The sequence below is a fragment of the Dama dama genome, chromosome 33 (assembly GCF_033118175.1).
Source record: "Dama dama isolate Ldn47 chromosome 33, ASM3311817v1, whole genome shotgun sequence".
NCBI classification, from domain to species: Eukaryota; Metazoa; Chordata; class Mammalia; order Artiodactyla; family Cervidae; genus Dama; species Dama dama.
The window spans coordinates 71981268-72001475 of NC_083713.1; the positions used below are offsets into that span (position 1 = coordinate 71981268).

The 20208-nt window shown below is 38.7% G+C and overlaps 1 protein-coding gene across 2 annotated transcripts in view; it reads left to right on the forward strand.

The window, feature by feature from the left end:
* PTPN4 (protein tyrosine phosphatase non-receptor type 4) overlaps nucleotides 1-20208 on the forward strand; it is a 185286-nt gene that overhangs the window by 10591 nt on the left and 154487 nt on the right. The window lies entirely within an intron of this gene.

Consider the following 20208-nt stretch of genomic DNA (forward strand, 5'->3'; position numbering starts at 1 on the left):
CCAGCTTGAAGGATTTTGAGCATAACCTTGCTAGCATGTGAAATGAGTGCAATTGTACAGTAGTTTGAACATTCTTTGGCATTGCTCTTCTTTGGGATTGGAATGAAAACTGACCTTTTTCAGTCCTGTAGCCGCTGTTGCATTTTCCTAATTTGTTGACGTATTGACTGCAGCCCTTTAGCAGCATCATCTTTTAGGATTTTAAATGGCTCAGCTGGAATTCCATCACCTCCACTATCTTTGTTCATAGTAATGTTTCCTAAGGCTTACTCGACTTTACACTCAAGGATGTCTGGCCCTAGATGAGTGACCACACCATTGTGGTTATCCCGGTCATTAAGACCTTTTTGTATAGTTCTTCTGTGTATTCTTGTCACCTCTTCTTAATTTCTTTCTACTTCAGTTAGGTCCTTACTGTTTCTGTCATTTATTGTGCTTGTGTTTGCATGAAATGTTCATTTGATATCTCCAGTTTTCTCGAAGAAATCTCTATAGTCTTTCCTATTCTCTTGTTTTCCTCTATAACTTTGCATTGTTCATTTTAAGGTCTTATCTCTCCTTGCTATTTTCTGAAACTGCTGGAGTGGGTTGCCATTCCCTTCTCCAGGGGATCTTCCCCACCCAGGGATTGAACTTGGGTCTCCTGTATTGCAGTCAGTTCTTTACCTACTGAGCCACCAGAAAAACCCCTTTGTATAAACTACTATGTATAAAGTAGGTAACTAACATGGACCTACTGTGTAGCACAGGGAACTGTACTCAATATTATGTAATAACCTGTAAGTGAAAAGAATCTGAAAAAGAATAAAGGGACTTCCCTGGTAGCTCAGAGAGTAAAGAATCTTCCTGCAGTGCAGGAGACTTGGGTTTGATCCCTGGGTCGGGAAGATCCCCTAGAGAAGGAAATGGCAACCCACTTTAGTATTCTTGCCTGGAGAATTCTATGGACAGAGGAGCTTAGCAAGCTACAGTTCATGGGGTCACAAAGATTTGGATACAACTGAGCGACTAACACACACACACACACATATATAAAACTGAATCACTGTATTGTCCACTTGAAACTTACACTACATTGTAAATCAGTTATCAGTTCAGTTCAGTTGCTCAGTTGTGTCTGACTCTTTGTGACCCCATGTACTGCAGCACGCCAGGCCTCCCTGTCCATCATCAGCTCCTGGAGCTCGCTCAGACTTATGTCCCTTGAGTTAGTGATGCCATCCACCCATCTCATCCTCTGTTGACCCCTTCTCCAGACTTCAGTCTGTCTCAGTATCAGGGTCTTTTCTGGTGAGTCAGCTCTTCTCATCAGGTGGCCAAAGTATTGGAGCTTTAGCTTTAGCAGCAGTTCTTCCAATGTATATTCAGGACTGATTTCCTTTAGGATTGACTGGTTTGATCTCCTTGCAGTCCGAGGGACTCTCAAGGGTCTTCTCCAACACCACAAGTCAAAAGCATCAATTCTTCGGTGCTCAGCTTTCTTTATGGTCCAGCTCTCACATCCATGCATACTACTGGAAAAACCATAGCCTTGACTATATGGACCTGAGTTGGCAAAGTAATGTCTTTGCTTTTTAATATGCTGTCTAGGTTTGTCATAGCTTTTCTTGCAAGGAGCAAGCATCTTTTAATTTCATGGCTGCAGTCATCATCTGCAGTGATTTTGGAGCCCAAGAAAATAAAGGCTGTTACTGTTTCCACTGTTTCCCCATCTATTTTCCATGAAGTGATGGAACTAGATGCCATGATCTTCTTTTTTTTAATGTTGAGTTTTAAGCCAGCTTTTTCACTCTACTCTTTGACTTTCATTAAGAGGCTCTTTAGTTTCTCTTTGCTTTCTGCCATAAGGGTGGTGTCATCTGCATACCTAAGGTTATTGATATTTCTCTTGGCAGTCTTGATTCCACCTTATGCTTCATCCAGCCTGGCATTTCACGTGATGTACTCTGCATATAAGTTAAATAAGCAGGGTGACAATACACAGTCTTTCCCAATTTGGAATCACTCCATTCCATGTCCAGTTCTAACTGTTGCTTCCTGACCTGCATACAGATTTCTCAGGAGGCAGGTAAGGTGGTCTGTTATTCCCACCTCTTTAAGAATTTTCTACAGTTTGTTATGATCCACACAAAGGCTTTAGCATAGTAAGTGAAGCAGAAGTAGATGTTTTTCTGGCATTCTCTTGCTTTTTCTATGATCCAACGGATGTTGGCAATTTGATCTCTGGTTCCTCTGCCTTTTCTAAGTCCAGCTTGAACATCAGGAAGTTCTCAGTTCACGTACTGTTGAAGCCTGGCTTGGAGAATTTTGAGCATTACTTTGCTAGTGTGTGAGATGTGTGCAATAGTGTGGTAGTTTGAATATTCTTTGACATTGCCATTCTTTGGGACTGGAATTAAAAACTGACCTTTTCCAGTCCTGTGGCTGGAAAATCAACCCAGAGGCCATTCATTGTTTTCCAACTGCCTGAATAGTGTCTTTCTTTCCCTTCTGGCCCAAGATCCAGTTCAGGATCATATACCGTATTTAATTGTCATGTCTCTTTAGTGCCCTTCAGTTTGGAACAGCGCTGAATATTTGGGGCCTTTGATATTTCCCTGTCTTTTTATGGCCTTGACTTTTTTGCTCTTTGAGATGTTCCTTAACTTCTGTTCATTCAGTAGCTGCTTGTGTGGGGACTGTATACAAGTTGACAGGAATACTATAGAAATGGTGCTGTTCTTAGTGTATCTCTAGGAGGCACAGCGTGTTGTCCCACCACTGACTCTGTTTAACCTTGAACACCTTGTTAAGTTCATTTCTGTTGAGTTTCTTTATTATACAGTCATCATTTTCCCTCTTGTAACTGGTAAGCCTTTTGTGGGAGGATTTCCAAGACTTTGTTGATGTTCTGTTCCTCCTCAGATCTCTGCCCACCAGCCTTTCGGTCCACTGATGACTTGCTTGGATCAACCACTACTATGAAGGCTGCCACCTGCATTTATTAATTTTTTTTTTTTTTTACCAAAAATTTCCTTTCTTTCATGTATTTGTTCATTCACTTATTGATGTAAATAAATAAATTCATTTATTTATTTATATCAGTATACCCATGGATTTATATTCCTATTCAGTAGATTTTATAAGTTATTATAATTTCAGATTTTATTTTGACACTTAAATTGTCTTGTATTTGAGTAGTGGGAGCCCCTTGAAGATGGCCCCCATCTTTCTGACACATCCTAGCCTTTGAGTATTTCCTTACTTTCTGGCACATTAATGAGTTCTAGACTCATTTTATACTTTTCCTGACCCAACTCTGGAATCATTCATTTTCCCTAGGAATCCTGATTTCTTTTAATGAAGGTGGTATCAGAAACCAAGATTTTGGTACTTAATGTGCTCATTTCTGCTGGAGTGTCATCACATTTAAGGCAGACAGAGCTAGGAAATACTTATATATATGCATTTGAATATACATATTTATATACACATTTGAATATCTTTCTTCATCTAACTATGTATGTATATTTAAAAGAAGAACTGACTCATTTGAAAAGACCCTGATGTTGGGAAAGATTGAAGGCAGGAGGAGAAGGGGACAACAGAGGATGAGATGGTTGGATGGCTTCACTGACTCAGTGGACATGAGTTTGAGTAAACTCCGGGAGTTGGTGATGGACAGGGAGGCCTGGCGTGCTGCAGTCCATGGGGTCACAGAGAGTGTTGGACACAGCTAGGTAACTGAACTGGACTGATATTCAAAAGTTCACACTGATAATCCATTTTCAGTCCAGCACTCCAGAGTTCTTTCCAGTTGTCCCTTTTCTGCATTTTGAGTCTTGTCTTCAGCAGTGAGAGGTTGGCTCCGTTACCCTTGGTGCACTTACTTACTTGCTCAGCCCGCTTGTAGTTGCCAGACTCTCTGCCCCAGGCTAGCTGTTTCCTGCCTGCCACCTCAGGCCATGCCATGGGGTCCACAGGGCATGCCGTCAGGTCTGAGCTAGGAAGGGAAAGAAAATTCTCATTTAATTTTTTTATTTCCCTTATTTAATTCAAACAGAAATTGTCAGAAAGGTGTTATCCCTAGTTTTAAAGGTCTTATCCCGGAGGATAACAATGATGAAATTCAGAAAGATGTGTGACTTTGGATGTATTACCATGTAAATAACAGATACTTTGAATTCAGATGTGCATGATATTGAAGCATCTTCTTCCTCCTGTACTGACTGCATAACCTCCAGCTTCCTGAAAATTCTTGGGACGTCAAAGTGTCAGAATTTAGTGTTATACAGATGGTAGTTGAAGCAGTGGTTGTGACTTGTACTGCTTATGAAGTGTGTGTAAAGTTAGGATGAAGGCCACTGTGAGGGCCCCTCCCACATCATGTAAAGGATAAGAGCTCTCAGAAAAGAGAGGAGAGTCCAGTTGTGTAGGGGAAGGTGATGGAAGATGTTAGTGTAAGGTGTCAGATGCTACAGAGAGAGAGACATGAGATCCAAAGTGCTTTGAATTTGGGGAAGGTTGTTATGACCCTGGACCTGCCTGGTGACTAAGTGGTGAAGAACCCAGCTGCCAGTGCGGGAGGTGCGAGTTTGATCCCTCGGCTGGAAAGACCTGGAGAAGGCAATGGCAGTCTGCTCTAGCACTCTCGCCGGGGAAATCCCATGGACACAAGAGCCTGTTGTGCTACAGTCCACGGAGTTGCAAAATAATTGTACATGACTTAGTGACTAAACAACAGCATATTATGACCTTCGGTAATTGGTTTTCAGGTGTTCAGGCAGACCACTTGTATCAGAATCAAGTGAGCTACTGAATAAAAATACCAATTCTGCAGGTTTCTTTTCAGACTGCATAGAGTTTTTAAAGGGCGGGTGAAGAATGTGGAGGTCACCACACAGGAACCCTGCGTAAAGGCTGTGCTGCTGCTGCTGCCGTTACTCTAAGGTGTAGTCAAGTCTGAGGTTCACTGTAGCAGAAGAGTTGCAGTGGAAGGGTGTGATGATGAGCGAGCGAACAGGAAACTAGACATAGCAGTGAATGTAGACCAGGTGACACTACGGGGTGTGGGCATAAGGGGGAGGGACGGTCTCTTGGGTCACAGACGAAGAGGGGGCAGAATCAAGAAAAATATCTTATTTTCTGGCTGTGCCACTTGTCTTGCAGGATCTCAGTTCTCCAGTCACGGATCAAACCCAGGTCCTGGCAGTGAAAGTGCCAAATCCTAACCACCGGACGCTGTGGAATTTCTGAAAAAATATCTTTTCTTTTAAGATTCAGTTAACTTCTGTGGCTCAGTTGTGTCCGACTCTTTGCGACCCCATGAATCGCAGCACGCCAGGCCTCCCTGTCCATCCCCAGCTCCCAGAGTTTACCCAAACTCATGCCCATCGAGTCGGTGATGCCATCCAGCCATCTCATCCTCTGTCGTCCCCTTCTCCTCCTGCCCCCGATCCCTCCCAGCATCAGGGTCTTTTCCAATGAGTCAGCTCTTTGCATCAGGTGGCCAGAGTATTGGAGTTTCAGCTTCAGCATCAGTCCTTCCAGTCAACACCCAGGATTGATCTCCTTTAGGATGGACTGGTTGGATCTCCTTGCAGTCCAAGGGTTAAGATTACATGCACCTTAATATTTTGGGGGGATTAAAAGAAAGAAACTGTAGTAATTATTTGAAAGATAGATAAGAGAAACTACACGGCAACAGCTGCTCTCAAAGAAATGTCCTGAATGAACTTTGGTAGTCATCTGAGCCAACTCCCTATACCCATTTCAAATGATTGCCATCTTATGGTGAGTTCTGGAGTTATTCAGGGGTCGTTGTTAGTTTTGCTATTAATTAAATATGGGTATTGCGCTTTTGTTAGACAATTGTTAAGTATGGCTACTTCATTCAAATTTCAAAATAATATAAAAAAGCATATAATTAGAAGTCTCAATACTACTCTTATCTCTGTCTCTCCCTTCCCTGCGCTTTATAGGTAACCACTTTTGTTTTTGTATATTTTACCAGTGTTTATGCAAAGAGAAAAAAAATACAAATGTAAATTATTGTTTTCCCCTACCTTTGTATGTAGATGATAGCCCACTATATTAATGTTTTATATAGTAATTCTTTCATTTAAAACATACCTTGGAGAGCCTTTGACTCAGCATACAGAGAGCTTCCCACGTTTTTCCTTGCTTATTTAAATACAGTGACATGTTCTGTTGTGTGGGTATACTCTTAGGCTGCTGCTGCTGCTGCTAAGTCACATCAGTCGTGTCCGACTCTGTGCGACCCCACAGATGGCCGCCCACCAGGCTCCTGTGTCCCTGGGTTTCTCCAGGCAATAACACTGGAGTGGGTAGAGTAGGCTAGCTGATCCTAATTATTTAAACTTTTACTCTGCTCTAGTTTTTTAGATTCTTTTACTTGTGTAACTCATTTACTTTCACCTCTATATGGACTGGAGCTCCTATGAGGCATTTTGCATCAGTGACCAGCCTTTCTTTCTTTACCTGAAGTCCTCTAATGCCTCCTTGGGCTTCCTTGGTGGCTCAGCTGGTAATGAATCAGCCTGCAGAAGGAGACTACAGCTCAATTCCTGGATTTGGAAGATCCCCGGGAGAAGGGATTGACTACCCAATCCAGTATTCTTGGGCTTCCTTGGTGGCTCAGACGGTAAAGAATCCATCTGAATTTTGGGAGACCTGGGTTCAGTCACTGAGTTGGGAAGATCCCCTGGAGGAGGACATGGCAACCCACTCCAGTGTTCTTGCCTGGAGAATCCCTAGGGACAGAGGAGCCTGGAGGGCTCCAGTTTGTGGGATTGCCAAGAGTTGGACACTACTGAATGGCTAAGCACAGCACAGTGCCCCTTTGGGTAGGCTTTCAGACCTTGTGGCCAAGCAAAAGACTTCCTTTGTAAAGTAATTAGCCTCCAAGTAATATAAATAAATGAAAAAATAAATAAATAAGACTTCCTTATTTCTATAGGTTAGATGAAAAAACTCAGTAACTTATCTTTTTATAAGAAGAAAAGGATAAAACTAATATTCCTTGAACTGTACCAGATGTTTTAATGTATGAGATCACATTTCGTTCTCCTACCAACCCTGTGCAATAGGTAGTATTATCTGCTTTTTATAGATAGAGAAGCTGAGGCTCAAAAAGCTGAGTTGTCTAGACCTTCACAGCTAGAAAATAAGAGATTTAGGTTTTGAAAGTAGGTTAATTTGAGTACTGAACCTGTGTCTTTTCTGCTGCTGCCCTGTTTTCTGTCTCCTGTTTTTGAATTCGTGAGCTCCAGTATATAACTGGGGCTCTGTGCTGTGCTGTAAGCCTTTTCTCAAGAACCGTGACCTAGGACGTGTTTCCCTAATGTGTGTTTCTGACGGCTGGGGTACCACCTGCTTATCTGCTCTCTACAGCTCGGGCTTTACTTGCCTGGGTCACTGCCTATTGCCTGGTACTGTAAAATGGATATCATTTTCTTACCGCCTGTCTGGATTGCCTCTCATCATCACTGTTCAGTTTCCCTTTCTGCCCTCATAGTGCTGTCTTGTAGCCCTATCACCACTTGGCAGGATGATGCTTGGGCATAACTTATGAAAGGTCATTTTTTTGAAAGGTCATTGTGTCTTATCTAGACTTTTATAATAGTCTACTTAAGGTGCATTCTGCCATTGGTGTTGCCCTTTTAATCCATCCTCTATATTACTACCAGAGTGATCTGACATGCACACCTGACCACTTTATACCTCTGCTCAGAATTTTGTTATTTCCTTTCTATCTGCTTGTAAAGTAAAATCTAAACCCATAGTCAGCCCCTTGTCTACCTATTTAAGCCTTTCTACTGGTATTACCTGGTACTTATAATGCTGTGAATGTGATATGTGCTCATTAATATAGACTACTGGTGGCTCAGACTGTAAAGAATCTGCCTGCAGTATGGAGATTGAGGTTCGATCCCTGGGTCGGGAAGATCACCTGGAGAAGGGAATGTCTATCCGCTCTAGTATTCTTGCCTGGAGAATTCCATGGACAGAGGAGCTCCATAGTCCTGGTGGGCTGCATAGTCCATGGGGTTGCAAAGAGTCAGACACAACTGAGTGGCTAACATTTTCACTTTCAGTTTTCACTCTTCAAGTGAATAGAATTTTCCAAGGAGATTAATATTTGGGAAATTTCAGTCCTTAAGTTGGTATTCTTTTTTTTTTTTTCTGTTTTCTTTTTAAGATACTTCTTATTGAATGGAAATATTATAGATTATTTTACAAACTTCAAGAATTTCCGAATTGTGTAGTATGCCCAATCCATACTTGAGTCAGTCCCAGTGACTTACTATACAATCTACTAGGGAAGTGTGTAATCTTCAGTGGAAAGGGTTTTGTGATTTGGAACAGTTCCCCCAAGTGATCTGATATTGTGACCCACCTTGCATCTGGTTATTTTTATGGTTTTTGAACTACAAAAGTTTTTGTAATTAATTTGGCAGCCATACTTGACCTGTACTGATGTTAGGTTGTTTATACATTAGTTATTCCCCATAGAGTGAACATTCTTTTTTAAAAAAAATATTTATTTCACTGTGACGGTTCTTAGTTGTGGCTTGTGAGTTCTTCATTTTGGTGTGTGAGCCTCTTTAGTTGCAGCATGCAGGCTTCTCTCTAGTTGTGGCGCCTGGGTCCAGATGCCCACTCCGTGGCATGTGGGATATTAGTTCCTTGACCAGGGATTGAACCTGCATTCCCTGCATTGGAAGGGGAGTTCCTAATCACTGGACACCAAGGAAGTCCTTAGAGTGAACATTCTTAAGGTTTTCCAAAGAAATTTTAATAGCAGTGTGGTAATACAGACAGACCCAACCAAGAATGTTACTTAATCTAAGATAGCTGTGCAATATCACCTCTTTATAATTTAACTATTCTGAAATTCAAAACACTTCTGAAAGTGTTCTGAAACCAGAGGTTTCGGATACAGGATTTTAGACCTGAAGCAATTTTTATTACTACCAGTTTCCCGAGCAGACAGTGATGAATGATATTTTGTTTTGTTTTAATAGTTAAACAATATTTAACTAATTTAAGTATTTAAAATAGTTTTCTAACTATTTACACTTTACCTAATTAAGATAACTTTAATTAGAATATCTTTTTAGTGATAGTGTAGCTAGGCTTTTTAAAAAAGTTACTGATTTCATTTCTTATTGAAAACATCTTATTAAGTTTTTTGTTTGTTTTTTTGATAGGGTCTTAATTTTGTTTTCTTGCCAATTTGTAATATTACAGACATTAACTGGTTTTTCTGTTAGTGCAGTAGCATGCTTATGACATAGTCTAAGCTTTTTGTATCGAACACATCAGTAGGAAAAGAAGCAAGGTGAAAATTCATGAACTTGTCGTGTAAGGGAGGTGACTGTGTTCTTTTGCCCAAAGTCCTGTCTTACTTAGAAGTACAAAAGCTGAGGTTTATTACCACGGCCACCAAGGCCCTACATTACCTGTAGCTCCTGTTCTCTCTCTGACTACTCTGCTTGTCTGCTTTTCTCAGCATGATGCACTGGCTTCCTTGCTCTTCTGGGAGCAGGCCTCTGTGCACTGGTCCCTTTGCTCTTCCAGGGACAGGCCTGTGTGCTTCTTCATCAGGTCTTCGTGCTGTTTTTGCTTCTGCCTGGAACACATTTCAAGGCACGTGCTCCAGGCAGAGTATCCATATGACTCCCTCTTGCACTCCCTTTCAAGTCTGCCAAAAATGACCTTCTCAGTCATGCCTCCCCTGAGTACTGCATCTAAAATTGCTCTCTGCTCTAACATTCTCTGCTTTCTACCATGTAACTTTTTTCTTTGCTCATTAGAAAGAAGCTTCATAAGGGCAGGAGCTTTTACCTTCTTTTATTTGTTGATATAGTCATGTTGCTTCCCTGTATCTGGCAAATAATGGGACATTCAGTAGTTAATATGAATAGGGAAGGGTTGGGGAAAGTAAAGAGTAACATTAATTATCTAACATATAGACATTTAATTTGAGGCTTTTATTTTTTTATAAATTTCACAAAGTTTTATTGGTGAAATCAAAATACAGTAATTGAATATAGTATTTTGTTGTATTTGGTCTAATAATGAGAAGAATATAATTCTTTTTTATAGGATAATATTTACCTTTGTTAGGGTTCAAAGTTAGTGTCCCCTATCATTGGATCAATTGAGAATGTTCATCTGTAAAAATCATTCTTACCTCGTGACCCCAAAACAGTGAACAGGTTTGGTCTATGGGCCATAGTTTGCTGACCTCTGGACTATGTGATCTTTGCCCAAATTAATGCAAATTCCTCCACAGTACTGTCTTTAGTATCTTTCCACCTACAATGGTTGCTGTTCCTCTGATGAATTGTGTTCCCTCCAACTGGGTTACTGTTGTTTCTTGGATATTGGTTTTGGAGGCTTTTAATAATACTGTTTTAATTCTGGTGTTAACTAGAATATTTTAATAAAAGCATGTGCGTTTCCAAATTTCTTCTTAAAAGTCAGTTTTTAGTATTTAGAGAGATATTACCTAATAATGATGATGATAATATGGCTAACACTTATTAGATACTTCTGAATGTCAGGTACTGTGCTAAAGGCTTCTTGTTATCTCATTTAATCCTCATGCAGCTCATTTTATAAATGAGGAAACTGAGGCACAGCAGTTTGGCAGCTATCAAGGTCATAAAGGTAATAGGGATTTGAGCCTTGAAACATTCTGATTTCTGAGCCCACAGTCTGTCTTATTCATCAGTGTTACTTCCCATAGTTGGTATTTTTTAGTCCTGACCCCTTTGCAGGAGCCCTTCTCTTTTAATCTAACTTTATTTGTGAAAGACTGATTATCAGTTCTTTACAACAAACAGAAAGGACCCATGAAAACATGAGATAATAAATAGGATTGCATGGTGGTATTAGATGTAAAGTCAGTAGTTTTCTAACTATTTACACTTTACCTAATTAAGAGGTACCTTTTATATCATGTTCTTGATAGCTTCTCTTTTATGCTATTCTATTTTGTTAAAAACATTGGTGTTTGATCCACTAATTTGATTTCATACCCTGTGAGTTTCAAATTATAGTTTGAAACATTTCAGTAAACATTTATATGCTCTAAACTCTATTGTTTGTGGTCAGTTACAAAGAAAACTACTTTCGTGAAGTAGTTGCTTTCTAAAGGAAGGATCAAAACTCTAGAGCCCAGCAGTCTCTCTTTTTTCCATCTAAAAGTGCTCTACATTAAACCCCTAGCTAATATTTATTCATTTTTCTGAATGAATAAGAGGGGAACACCGGAGCCACCCAAATGATACCACATGGACTACATGACTGGCCCTTTTTAGACAAGAAAATATTTTTTTCATTGACTGTTGGTACTTATGAAGGATTGGCTCTATTTTTGGAAATTTACAAAATGAAGAGGGGAAGAAAGGGGAAGAACTAGTGGCTGCTGAAGTTGTTTCTAGTACTTAGGTAATGAGCTACAGACAGAAGAGAAGTAGTTCTTGGAGTCACTGGGACAGTTTGTTTGTATCTTTTTTTAGTATTACTGTTTCACTGAGTTATTTAAAGTCTCTTTCTCAACTAGACTGTGAGCTCATTGAGGGCAGAGATCTAGATGTATATGTGTGTGTGTGTGTTTGTGTGTGTGTGTATTTATATCTCCAGCATCTAATGCTGTGTCTAGTAACTGGGAGCTGCTGACATGTTTACATGAGTAAACAGGTGCATTGAAGGCACAGATTAGGGAACTCTTCAGGGGCCTTAGTGTCTTATGTGTCTGTATCTCACAGACACACAGGCACATGGTACTTTAAATGCTACAATATGTAAATAGGATAATGAGATATAAAATATTAAGTGACAGAAAATGAAAAGCTTCAGAGAAGTAAATTTGATACACAGAATGGTTCCAATTCAATTCCTATGTTCATAGTTCGCAATGAATATCATGTTGTATTTCAGTCTTCTTAGCAGGTCAGCAGCAGTTGAATAAAGGATATACAAAGCATGTGTGCATGCTAAGTCGCTTTAGTCATGTCTGACTCTTCGCAAGCCTGCTAGGCTCCTCAGTCCATGGGATTCTCCAGGCAAGAATACTGGAGTGGGTTTCCATCCTCTCCTCCAGGGGATCTTACTGACCCAGGGATTGAACCCGTGTCTCTTGCATCTCTTGCATTGGCAGGCAGGCTCTTTACCACTAGCGCCACCTGGGAAGCCCGGATACGCAAAGGACATTTGGAAAATGCTGCCTGTACATCAGTGAATCGGTTTGCATGTCCAGTGCTCATGTCTTGGGTCATTGGTTTGTACATGGTTATCTGGGATACTTTTTGCTGTACCATATACCATTTCTTAAATAAGCTTCCTGTGTAAGTTACTATATAATAATTACTGTGCATATATGTTTGGTATATTAAATACATAGAGAAATTTTAGGTCAAAACTATTGTTAACTTTGACTTTTTTCTCCTTCTACAGAATGTCAGTAATATAGCTCATAATTTTGATAGCACTGTCCTAAGATAATTAGTTTTATATTACCAGCTCCAGTTCAGAGGACTGAGGGAGGCTTCACTGAATACAGTGTTATAGCAGTAAGCTAAGTTATTCAGTCCAGTACTTACGGTACCAACATTTTAATTTATAGTTATATCCAGAGCATCATATATAAGAAATTAAGATTATAATAAAGCATATGGTTCATTGGAGAACATTCTATAGAAAATGATAACTGTAAGGGATTGTCAGCTATCCAGAGAACTTTTTGTGAGTGGTTAATTGCTTCATAATTTTGGATAGCAAAGGTGTTAGTTTATCTGCTTCTTTTTTTAAGTGTGAAAACAGAATTTGGAAGGCGTTTCCTTTTACTTTTTCCTCACAACTTTTTTTTTTTTCTACCAGTTTATTGGTACCAACCCATCTCCCTCCACCCTTATGCACACATGCTCAGTCATGTAATCCCATGGACTTCAGCCTGCCAGACTCCTCTGTCCATGGATTTTTCCAGGCAAGAATACTGGAGTGGGTTGCCATTTCCTTCTCCATCCTCACAACTTTTTATTTTGAAATATTTCAAACTTAGGGAAAAGTAGCAAGAATAGTATATTGAACACCCAAGTACCATTCATATAGATTCACCAATTGCTAACAATTTGCTACTTTGCTTCTGTATTTATATATTAAAAATGTATGAATTATTTAAAGGTTGCAGATATTATGATCATAACACTTTACCACTGAAAATTCTATAGCATGCAAACATGAATCTTCTAGAAATCAACACATTCTATATAACCACGTGATCACACTCAAGGAATTTAGCACTGACACAATACTATAGTCTGAAATACATTCCACATTCAGATTTCTTCAATTATGTGCCTATGTAATATATGTGTGTGTGTATGCACACTTATATATGACTTTTTTTTCTAATTCATATTTGGATCAAGGACTGCACATTGCGTTTGTTTGTTACATCTCTTAATCTGCAGTGCTTCCCCACCCTTCTTCTACATCCTCTCTTCTCCCTTTTCCCTCACCCTCCTCACAGTTTTGAAGACTCTAGCGGGTTGTTTTGTAGAGTGTCCTCAATTTGGATTTGTCTGATTGTTTTAATTTTTTTCATGAGTAGATTCAGCTTAAACATTTTTGCAGGAATAGTACATAGGTGCTGTGTTCTCAGTGTGTGACATGGTGCCTGTGACAGTAATTTTGGTGAGAATAAATTTGATCATTAGATGAAGGTGGGATTTGACAGATTTCTGCATGGTAAAGATACATTTCCCCCTTTGTAATTAATAAGTAATCAGTGGGAAAATACTTTGAGATTATATGTGTATCTTGTTCCTCAATACACCCAGTGATTTTATTATTCATTGATGATTCTTGCCTGAATCAGTTACGGTAGTTGTAAATGGCAGTTTTCTTTTTGCATTATTCTACATTTGTCATTTGACATTATTCTACTAAGAAGAGTTTTTTTCTCCCTCACTTAAAAAAATTAGTATCAGTTTAAACCTGTGTGTTCTTGTGTTACTCAGAGTGTTATCTATTCATATTATTTATTTTGAAACACATTGTCTCATTTGACTGGTGTCAGCCCCTTTTAGTTTCCTCTCATGGTTTTTCATTTTTCCCCATCAGGTTTTGAGGACTCTTTACTTACTGGCACCAAATATTGATGTTTTAGCCTGACCTTGTATTTTCTTTGCTCCAGCTCTGGAATCAGCCATTTCTCCCCAGAAAGCCTGGTTTCGTTTAGTGTGGAGTAGTACATAGGCAGTAGGTATGTTCAGTGTTACTGGAATATTTTTACTTCTAGGTTCTAATAGTGGACAAAGATAGCAAATATATATAAATTACTTTTTTTGGAAAAAATTGTAATGGAAGTATAGTTGATTTACAGTATTGTGTTTCAAGTGTAGAGCAGAGTGATTCAGTATATTTGCAGAGTATACTTCATTATAGGTTATTACAATATTATGAGTATAATTATCTATCCTTGCTGCCTATCTATTTATATACGGTAGTTGGTATCTCTTAATCACAGAATCCTCATCGTTGAATTTGTTAGCTATGGGTTTGTCATAAATAGCCTTTATTATGTTGAAGTGTATTCCCTCTATACCAACTTTGATTAGTTTTTATCATAAGTGGATGTTCAAATTTTGTCAGATGCTCTTTCTGTATCTGTAGATGATCATGTGGTCCCCCCCCCCCCCCCCCCCCGCTTCTTTTTGTTAATGTATTACATTGATTGATTTGTGGGAATTGAGCCATCATTGCATCCCTGGAGTGAGTCCCACTTGATCATGGTATATGATCCTTTTTATATATTGTTAAATTCTGTATGCTAATATTTTGTTGAAGATTCTTGTATCTATATTCACCAGAGATATTGGCCTGTAATTTTTTTTTTTTTTTGGTAGTGTCTTTGTCTGGTTTTGGTATCAGGGTAATGGTATCCTTGTGGAATAAATTTGGGAGTATTCCCTTCTCTTCAGTTTTTTGGGATATTTTGTGATGGCTATGGATTAGTACTCTTGCCTGGAAAATCCCATGGACAGAGGAGCCTGGTAGGCTGCAGTCCATGGGGGATGGGACTGAGCGACTTCACTTTCACTTTTCACTTTCATGCATTGGAGAAGGAGATGGCAACCCATTCCAGTGTTTTTGCCTGGAGAATCCCAGGGACGGGGGAGCCTGGTGGGTTGCCGTTTATGGGGTTGCAGAGTCGAACACGACTGAAGCGACTTAGCAGAAGCAGCAGCGGCAGCAGGGATTAGTTGTTCTTATATGTTTGGTAGAGTTCCTGTGAATCCGTTCAATCCTGGGCTTTTGTTTGCTGGGAGTTTTTAAACTAATTGTTTCACTACTAGTGATTGGTATGTTTGGATTGATTCAGTCTTGGAAGATTGTATGTTTTTAGAAATTGTATTGTATTTAGAAATTTATCCATTTCTTCTAGGTGGTCCAATTTGTTGGCATATAAATATCTGTAGTCTTTTCTTATGTTTTTTTGGTATCTCTGAGGTCAGTTGTAATTTTTCCTGTTTCAGTTCTTATTTATTTAGGCTCTCTTTTTCTTGGTGAGCCTGACTAAAGACTTAGCAATTTTATCTTTTCAAAAAATAAAAAATAAAAAAACCCGATGCTCGGTTTCATTGATGTCTTTTATTGATTTTTATTTTGGTCTACATTTATTTATTTCCTGTGATCCTTATTATTTCCTTCCTTCTGCTATCTTTGGATTTTGCTCTTTTTATAAGTAACTTAGGTTGTTTATTTGAGGTTTTTTTTTTGTTTCTTGGGGTATCCCTAAACTTCCTTCTTAGAATTGTTTTTCCTGTGTGCCGTAGATTTTGGAAAGTTGTGTTTTTATTTTTATTCATCTCCAGGTATTTTCTGATTTCCTCTTTGACGTCTTCATTGACCCAGTAGTTTTTTTTTTTTAATAGCATGTTGTTTAGTCTCCACTTGTTTGTGTTTTCCCATTTTTTTCCCCCTCTGATTTGTAGTTTAATACTGTTTTGGTCAGAAAAAATGCTTCCTATAATTTCTGTCCTCTTAAATTTGTTGGGACTTGTTTTGTGGCCTAAAATATGATCTGTCATGGAGAATGTTCCATGTGTACTTGAAAATAATATGTATTCCACTATTTTCAGATGAAATATCCTATAGATATCTACTAAGTCTGGTCTAATGTGTCATTTAAGATGACTGTTTACTTACTGATTTTCTGACTGGTTGATCTGTCCATTGATGCAAATTGGGTGTTAATATTCTCTACTATTATTGTATTAAATTGTCAGTTTCTCCATTTATGTCTGTTAATATTTGCTTTTAGGGGTTCTATACCAGTGCATATATGTTTACAAATGTTCCATCCACTTGATCTGTTTATTGTTATTTAATACCCTTCTTTGTCTTTTGTTATAGATTATTTTAAAGCCTAGTTCCCCCAGCTTTCTTTTCATTTCATTTGGTTGGGATACGTTTTTCCATTCCCTCACTTTCAGTCTTTGTGTGTCATTAGCTCTGAAGTGAGTCTCATAAGCAGCGTGTAGATGGGTCATTTTAACCTAATCAGTCACCTTATCTTTTTTCCTTTTTTTTTTAATTTAAAGTAGTTTGTATTGCATTATAGTTGCTTTGCATTGTCATGTTAGTGTCAACTGCATAGCAGAATGAATCAGCCATACATATACATATATCAACTCTCTTTTGCATTTCCCTCCCATTTAGGACTCTACGGTGCTTTAAGTAGAGTTGCCTGTGCTATGCCGTATGTTCCCATCAGTTATCTATTTTACACATCTCCCGATTCCTCCCATCCCACCCCTTTCCCCCTTGGCATCTATACATTTGTTCTCTATGTCTGTGAGTTTATTTCTAATTTGCAGCCAAGGTCATCTATACCATTTTTCATAGATTCCATGTATGTGCCTTAATATACTATATTTGTTTTTCTCTTTTTGACTTATCAGTGACCTTCACTCTGTAGGTCAGTCTTCCGGCCTTACTTCACTCTCTAGGTCTATCCAATCCCTTATGTCTTTTGATTGGAGTTTTATTCAGTTGACATTTAAAATGATTATTGTTAGATAAATACTTTTCTTGACATTTTTGTTATTTGTTTTCTGCAAGTTGTTATTCTCTGTTCCTCTTAGTATAATTTCTTCCATTGTGATTTGATTTTATTTAGTGGTATGCTTGTGTTTTCCTTTCATTCTAATTTCCTGTATCTATTGTAGGTTTTTGATTTATGGTTACCATGGGATTCATATGTGTTGACATACAACTATATCTACTTGTTTTAAACTGATAGTTATAGAAGTTCAAACACATTCTAGAATATCTACATTTTTAACTCCTTTTCCCTACATTTTGTGTTTTTGAGTTCATATTTTACATCATCATATTTATCCCTAAACAGTTCTTTGCAGTTATGGTTGATTTCATAATTTTTGTCTTTTAACCTTCATAATAACTTATTTAAATAGTTGATCCACAACCTTTACTATATATTTGGCTTTTCTAGTGGGGTTTTTCCTGTCCTATAAATTCTTCTTGTAGCTTTATCTTTTTCACTTAGAGAAGGCCCTTTACCACTTCTTTTAGAATTGATTTAGTATTGATGAATTCTCTTAGTTTTCGCTTTTCTCTTCTTCAATTCTGAATGATAATCTTGCTGGGTAGAGTATGGTGGGTTGTATATATTCCCCTTTCTGCACTTTAAATATATCATGCTACTCCCTCCTGGCAGGCAGAATTTCTGCTGAAAAATCAACTTAAAACCTTATTGGGGGTTCCTTTGTATGTGACTCTGTTTTTCTCCAGCTGTCTTTAGAATCCTCTTTGTCTTTAACTTTTGCCATTTTACTTACAATATGTCTTGGTCTCTCTGGTTTTCTCTTTTTGGGATTCTGTGCTTCCTGTACCTAGATATCTGTTTCCTTCTTCAGGTTCAAGAATTCTTCAACCATAACTTCATCAAATATTTTCAACCTTTTTTTCTCTCTCTTCTTTGGGACCTCTATAATGTGGATAGCATATACTTAATAACGTCTTAGAAGTTCCTTCCTCATTTTTTAAAAAAAATTGTTTTTGTTTTTGCTCCTCTGATTGAGTGATTTCCATTATTCTATCTTTCAGAGTGCTTATGGTTTTTTCTGTATCACCTGGTCTGCTGTTAATTTCCGTCTAGTGTATTTTTCATTTCAGTTATTGTGTTCTTCAGCTCTGACTGATTCTTCTTTATATTTTCTGGTTCCTTGTAAGTTTTCTTACTGTGTTCATTTATTCTTTTCCTAGTTTCAGGCAGCATTCTTACTATGAATGCTTTATCTGGTAAATTATTTCTTTCATTAGTTTTTTTTCTTCTTCTTTTCCAGGGTTTTTTCTCATGGTCTTTCATTTGAGGCAAATTTCTCTCTTCTCATTTTGGTAAACTCTCTGTGTCTGTGGAATTGGGTGAAGCACATTATCTGTCCTGGTCTTGAAGGAGTATATTTACGTGGGAGTGTCCCTATACACCCTGCAGATACCCTGTGACTTTGGTAGGAGAGCTGGATCGGAAGTGAGCACGGTCACATGTTCGCTCAGGGTGGACTCACAGCTGTCGTCTTGGTAGGAGGAGAGACGGGAGATGAAGGTGCTGGAGCTGTTCCCAGGTTTGAGCCAGAGCTGTGCTGAGTGGTTGTCACTGCTCTCTTGGGCAGAGTCACGTCCTAACATGCTGGAGCAAAAGCCCTCAAGTCTGGGTCCAAGGTGGTTCTGTCCCCTTTAAGTGTGTTCTCTCTCCCCTCTCAGCAGTGGGACTGTCGTCCCCAAGGGGAACAATAGAGCAGGAGTGGCTGGTGTGGGCCAAGTCGTTTGCCGCTCGGAGCTCAAGACGGCGCCCCATCAGCTGTCTCCATCAGGGTCAGCAGTGGCTGCACTCTCCCTCTTCAAGTGCCGTGTCTTGTCCAAGCCAACTCTGCCGCCTCCAAGCGTGCACTATCCTTGACAGTGCACACTAGCCTTCACACTGCTGCCGGAGCTATAGCTCACAATATTGTGTGAGTCCTGGTATGACTGCCCCCCACTCCCACCCTCTGAAGTTTTTAACTTTTAAAATTATCCACATTGAGCCTCAAACAATTCCTCAGCTGAATCCAGTCTTTCCTATCTGCGTGCTGGTTTCTGTGGCAGTTTCTGCTTCAAATCTCTGCTCCCATAAGCTGTGACTCTCTGTTTTTACCTGTCTCTCTAATCTGCAGTTTGCCCTGTGTCCTCTCTTACGGATCTAGGAACAGCTGCTGATTTTCCAGTCTGTTTTGCCTTTTTTTTACTTGTTAGGACACAATGAGGACTTCTGAGCTCTTTACATGTGGAACTGGAAATCACTGCCAGTCACTGTCTTTTAATAGTGAATTTTACTTGGCTAGCTCCTCTCTGTCAATGTGCTAAAGCTATTTTCCTCTATACAATTTTTATCCATAGAAAACATTAACATTTACTCCTAGCTTTAATCATTTTGACATGAGCAGTATGATGTCAACAGCAGTTATTGAATACCATCGATTTGAATTGCAATTTCTTTTTACTATTAATTTTTACTTATTAAATTTCTTAGTACTTATTGCATACTCATATTTAAGAATTTTATAGAGTTGTGTTTATTTGTAGTGTAGTTTGTTTCCTTTATCCATTTGACTTTTGAAAGAGGGAAGTTTTATGGATTTTAAACTGCAAATTTTTGAATGTCTGAAAATGGCTTTAGCTTTATTCTTTCACATGAATGCTAATTTTGAGGGAATATAATTCTGTTTCATATGATTTTCTTTCAGAACTTCAAAGCTACATTTCACTGTCTTTTAACATCATAACATGCCAAAAATGATACGATACCAGGTTTTTGGGTTTTTTTGGTAGGCAGTCTTTATTCCCTGTTAAGTTAAAAAATTGAGAAGCAAACATCTGTAGTCTTAAGATTTCTAATTTGCTTTTGTTTTCCTAAGAATAGTTCTATTAGAATTAGTTTGAATTTGAGGATAGTTAAGATGAAGGGTATAGTTATATTTAAAAAATCCCAACTAATAAACTCCCATTTTCCCCCCAAATCGTAAGCTTAAATAAAAGGAAAGCCCCTCCGAGTCAAATAACCTTCCCTCCTGTTGTCATCCTACAGTGTCTTTTTAATGCTTGCGCCAGTGAGTAATGGCCAGTTGCCTG